Source organism: Sus scrofa, chromosome 6 (assembly GCF_054392235.1).
Source record: "Sus scrofa isolate SSC_HxYL_T2T_F1_AM1 chromosome 6, Sscrofa_HxYL_maternal_Yorkshire_Landrace_v2.0, whole genome shotgun sequence".
NCBI lineage: Eukaryota > Metazoa > Chordata > Mammalia > Artiodactyla > Suidae > Sus > Sus scrofa.
In genome coordinates, this window is record NC_139388.1 from 163251671 (window position 1) to 163257522 (window position 5852).

The 5852-nt window shown below is 43.1% G+C and overlaps 1 pseudogene across 1 annotated transcript; it reads left to right on the plus strand.

Annotated features, from left to right (window-relative positions):
* Positions 1-951: 951 nt before the first annotated feature.
* LOC100515900 (solute carrier family 25 member 3-like) lies at positions 952-2692 on the plus strand (annotated as a pseudogene). The gene is made up of 2 exons (XR_014808321.1): positions 952-2030; positions 2542-2692. The product of XR_014808321.1 is annotated as a solute carrier family 25 member 3-like (transcript).
* The last annotated feature ends 3160 nt before the right edge of the window (positions 2693-5852 follow it).

Below are 5852 nucleotides of genomic sequence, written 5' to 3' on the forward strand. Positions count from 1 at the left end.
TTACTGCGTACCTCCATGACTCCTAAGCCTTGGCAACTACTCTTGGAGGGAAATTAAGAATTAAGTGTGGGTGTTGGGGGATAGATTCTTTTTTTTTTTTTTTTTTTTTTTTTTAACAAATACTTCCCCCCACTGGGTTCTCTCCTTTTTTTTTTTTTTTTTTTTTTTTTTTTTTTTTTTTTTTGTCTTTTGTCTTTTTGTTGTTGTTGTTGTTGCTATTTCTTGGGCCGCTCCCGCGGCATATGGAGGTTCCCAGGCTAGGGGTCGAATCGGAGCTGTAGCCACCGGCCTACGCCAGAGCCACAGCAACGCGGGATCCGAGCCGCGTCTGCAACCTACACCACAGCTCACGGCAACGCCGGATCGTTAACCCACTGAGCAAGGGCAGGGATCGAACCCGCAACCTCATGGTTCCTAGTCGGATTCGTTAACCACTGCGCCACGACGGGAACTCCGGGGGATAGATTCTTAACCATCTGCAAGATAAGAATGTTAGGTAAGGCCAGAAGCCAAGGGACCGGGCCTCCAACGCCAGGTTCCTGGTTCTTTCTGCGCATTCCCTTTACAGAACTCTCTGTGGCCATGGAGATGAACATTGCATAAGCCAGCAGTTGGGTGAGAACTCCAGAAAGACCTTTCAGGAAGGCAACGGTTCATGGCGACTCTTCACCCACTCACTCACCTCCTTATCTATTTACTTGCCTATTCATGTGTTTACTCATGTTTGTACTTGTTGATTTATTTTTTTAACGTTTTTGTAGAGGACTGAGAAGCCGCTTTGAGCACGGAGAGCCCTACCCATCGTCCAAGGTGAGATCTAGGGGCCACTGATCATTGGTGGAGGAGAGCTGAGGGGCAGGGTTCCTGCTGTCACCAGAAGCCCATTGGCCCGCAGGTGTGAGGGCAGGGCGAAGGGCGGTCCTGAGGTGAGGGGCGGGGCGATGAGGTGAGTCGAAAGCCGACTTACGCTTTCGAGAGCAGGTTTGAGACCTCAAAGCAGCCCAGCCTGTAGGAGCTGCGCAGGTGTCGGAAGAGCAAGGGCGCAGCGAAGCCTTGTGGGCGCTGGCGGGACCAGCCCCTCCCTGGGACTGTTGGGTTGTCCGGCTCGCCTTGCGGGGGGACCAGACACACGCGCAATGCCTCTCGCCCCTGAGGGAGGAAAGAGCTCTGGCCGAGGGAAGTGTATGGCTAGACAGAGCCTGTCTATGTGTGAGGCTGGCGGTTACCAAGCCCTACAGGCCTGAGGAGCAGGCCGATTCAAGGGCCGGCTCTGGCCGCTGTGGCCGTGGAGAAACCCAGCTGCTCAAAGTAGCTGCTGCTGTGCGGCCTGAGCGGGACACTGAGCTGCGGGCTGCCGCAGACTGTCATCGTGCCCCTGGACCTGGGGCAGTGCCACGTGCAAGTGGACCCCAGCACGTACAAAGGCTTCCTGAGCGGCTTCGGCGTGACGGTGCAGGATGACGGTCTGCGTGGCCTGCCCCGGGGCTGAGCCCCAACCTTCCTGGGTTACTCCTTGCAGGGCCTCTTCAAGTTTGGCCTTTACGAGGTCTTCAAGATCCGCTAGGCGCAGCTCCTGGGCCAGGAAAAGGCCTATGAGTGAAGAACCAGCCATCTCGGCCACCGCCAAGTTCTTCGTCCATGTGGTCCTGGCTGCCTTGGAAGTTGAGGGTTCGTACGCCTGCTTCGAGCGTGAGGTCGAGGCGCGCTACGAGTACATGGTGCCCAAGCCCCAGAGCCAGTGCACCAAAGCCAAACAGCTGGCCGTGACCTTATGGCTGGCTACACTGCTGGCGTCTTCTGCACCGCCGTGTCCCACCCGGCCGATTCCATTGTGTCCGTTCTGAACAAGGGGAAAAGCCGCAGGGCTTTCAGGGTTCTTCGCAAACGGGTTCAGGGGCGTGTGGAAGGGCCTCTTCGCCCAGATCATCATGATTGGCACCCTGACTGCGCTGTGGTGGTTCATCTACGACTCCGTCAAGGTCAACCTGCCTCGCCCTCCCATCCCTCAAGCACCAGAATCCCTAAAAAGAGTAAGTAAGTAAGTGTGCTGTGGCCACCCTTGGCCAGTATTTCCATTCAGTGGGGGATTGCAGTTCTGACAATGCTAGTGTGTAGGATGTTAACGGTTTTCGGAGAGGCGACTTAACGTGCAGACCGAGTTTTAGGTTGTTGATTTCTTCTTTTTGGCAATCCAAGAGAATTGCAACCTTTGCATTTAAGGGTTTGAACCATTATCTTTGGGGAGTTGGCATGGTTTCTTTAACTAAGTAGCTTTACAACAATTATAAGGAAAAAATTCCTAACAGGAAGTAATGTTAGGTGATTTAGTGCCTCTAGATTGTGTCTCCTTTGATTCACCATTCGGTTTAGACGATCTAAGCATCACTTCTGAATAGCCTGCTAATGAGGTTTTAAGGTCAGCACAACTGTATGGGCTAGAGAACAAAGTTCTGCTCCATGGTGTTCATCTGAATAGAAATCGTGCCTTTATTGAAATAGATGAAGGACTCATTCCGTATTTCCTGTTCATGCCCATTCCAGGTAAAAATTATGAGAAGTTAAATTGTGACTTACATCGCCCGATAGCTTGGAAAGCATTCACTGTTTTCAAAGAGCATGACAGGAGATCTGCATTTTCTCACTTGGCTTTGTCGGATTCTCTTCCTGATGTTGCTGATTAGAACATAGCTCTCCTCAGGAAGTGCTACAATTGGATCAATGTGCAAAACCAAAATGAGAAGAAGGGCAGGCTCAGAGAATAAATATGTAAAGAAAAGCCTCTGTTCTCTAAAGATTTCTTTTGTACAACTCAGCTTTCAACAGCCATACATCCAAGGAAGATCATACCACCCTGACATTTAAACACATGCACACACCCACAAAACCCTATGAATTCCAACAATTTTTGGTTGAATGTTAAAGAATGGTTTTGGTTACTTCGGAAGGAAAATCTCACTTTTAATGTAACAAATGTCATTTGTTTGGTAGGTGTTTCAATAATCCTTTCAATAGTTGGGGTTCATATAATTTATTGACGTTATAAGGCACATTTTCACATTTCTGTAGCCTTCACATCTCTGAGTGAGGAAACTAAAAAATTAGTGAAATTCTGTGAATTAGAGATGTTCGTAGAATAAGAAATAAATTTCAATATGCTATTTGATATGATTTATCAAAATGTTACATAATTGCTTTAACTTGTGTTAAAACCCACAAACAGAACATGTTAAATGTTTTAACTGTAATAGTAAGCTGTTTAGTGGTTAACAGAAGTTAAAAAGTGTCTAAATATGTTTGAGCTGTCTGGACTGGATAATAAAGAACTTGGAGGGAAAAAGTCAGAGCCTGTGAATGAGATGCAATGAAATTTCTATTTAGTGCCTCTATTTTGTTAGGGAGGATGCAGGAGAAGGATCATTATGCATCCTTAAGACACTTGGATTTTCCCTAGGAAGTTAGTGTCCAGGTTTATGGAAAAGAAATACTCTCAAGGGAGGAGAATGACGAATTTTGAGGCACTAAATTTCGTGGGTTTGTTTTTGCAAAAATTTAAAACAAATATTTTTCTGACTAGTGTTACCTTGTAAAATGTAGGAGGTTTCTTTGGTCAACAATTTTTTAATGTAAATTACTTTCTACTGTAATGTACTTTAAGAAATTGCTACAGAATCGTTGGTGTTTCAGACTAGTAAGAGATCACTGGTTCTGGTCTGTGGTGTCTCATGATTTTTCTGTCAACAATACTAGGTATCTTCTGTAATGTAAGATGTGTATGTTTAGACAGGTGTGATCTAAGGAAAACTGTTTGGCGTGATTCTTACTGTCATGGATGTGGTTGAGAGGATGGGTTTACTTAGAGTCAGCAGTTTTCATATTCAGTCTCTAGGTTTCTCTTCACCTTTTTTTGTTCATGGTGGTTTACAAATGTCTGAATAAATAGGGAGGGGCCATGATGGCGAACAATAAAGAATAAAGTGTAATTTAAGAAAGATGATTGATTTCAGCGTCATGAGGCATTTTTTCCTAGCCACTATTCCTTTGGAACAGTTTAAACTTTTTTTTAAAATTAGAGTATAGTTGATTTACAGTGTTGTGTTAAGAACAATTTAACCTTCAGTTCAGTGTTTTACCTTGTCTGTAATTATCGCTCTGTGAAATCTTGTGTATCTTTTAGAATTAGAAAAGCCATAGTGTATGTCTGGTATTGTTAGACATTTTGTTTGTTTTCACATAATCTCAATCCTCAAAGTAGTGCACTTTAGGTATAAAGAAACAGACTCAGAAGTTAGGTGACTTGCTCACATATCTAATAATTGATATAGTCTGAATCAGAGCCCACGTTTTCTTCATGACTCTGGCTCAGCACCTTGGCATAATCAATGATGATCCTTTTCAAAAATTCCTTTTTATAGTACCTCAAAAATACACTTTTTAAAATATCCTGTTTGTATATACTATAAAACTTCCCTAATTTTGCACTAATGGGAAGTTTGTACTGTGTCTCAACTATGAAAAATCTATGGGGCAACCTCTTAGAAGTAATCAAACTGCAAAATAAATACTTACATACATTTAATTTAATGTTTAGATCATTTTTGGCACCAGGTCATTGCCTCACTCCTGCCTCAGAGGGACTGATGATCATAGAAACTGTGCTTTTAATTTTGTAAAAAACTTGTGGTGCTGCAGTGTCAACAAGAGGCTTTATTCTATCACATTCTTGAATTTTTTTCCTTTAATCTTTAGTTCCTACAGCTGAAAAAGCTGGCTTAGGCTATTTATCCTTTCCCCCAGGTGGTGATTAAAAGTAGCTTTTTCAAGTATATGAAATTAATTTCATGATAGGGAGCTATAATCTCATCCATTGATCTGTCCTTTGAGCAGTGAATAAAGAGAGTAGGTAAAACCTTGAAAAACAAAGGATATATTTACATGTTAAACCATACTGATAAAGATTGGAAAGAATCAAAGTATTTATGAGTATTTTTCCTTGTTGTACCAGTAAGTCTTTAGAAGGCTTTTCTTTAGATCCTTTCAAAGGTAAGAATAATAACTTTAGTCAGATCACATTTTGATAAACAACCGTTCAATTATAGTATGCTCGTTTTATGTGGTCTTAAAGAGCAATTTTTTTTTTTAGTCATGAACTAACTGTTTGAAAAAAAATTTAAATTTCAATATTACTTATAAAACTTTGTCTTCTTTTCCTGAATGCTGCTATTTGGATGAGTGGGTGAATAGAGTGGGTACTGTGTAATTATAACTAAGGTTTGTTTGTATGCGTGTCCATTTTAATTAACATATTTTGAGACCTTCAGTGATGAGAGTATCCAAAATTTGGTAATTCTGCCATGTCCCAGTCTATAACACTATTGCTCAACGTCTCCCATGTGCCTAGCATTGTGATAGGCGGAAGGGTTTTCATGGGGCGCAGAACACATGGTCCCTGCTCTTGTGGAGCTTATGCCTAGTAGGAAAAGTAATTTGCCTTGTGCAAATGCTGCAAAGACCTTTAGGGTGTTATGGAATTTCCATGATGGCTCAGGGAATTAAGGACCAGACACAATCTCTGTGAGGATGCCGGTTTGATCCCTGGCCTTGCTCAGTGAGTTAAAGATAGGGCCTTGCTGTGAGCTGTGGCATAATTTGCAGATGTGGCTCAGATCAGGTGTTGCTGTAGCTGCGGTGTAGGCCAGCAGCTGCAGCTCTTATTTGAATCCTAGCCTGGGAACTTCCATATGCTGCAGGTGCAGCCATAAGAAGAAAAGTATAGGATGTTGTAAGATTGTACATCTAAGTGACATTTGAGATGATACCTAGAGAATAAGTATGAGTTAGACTAGCAAGGAGAA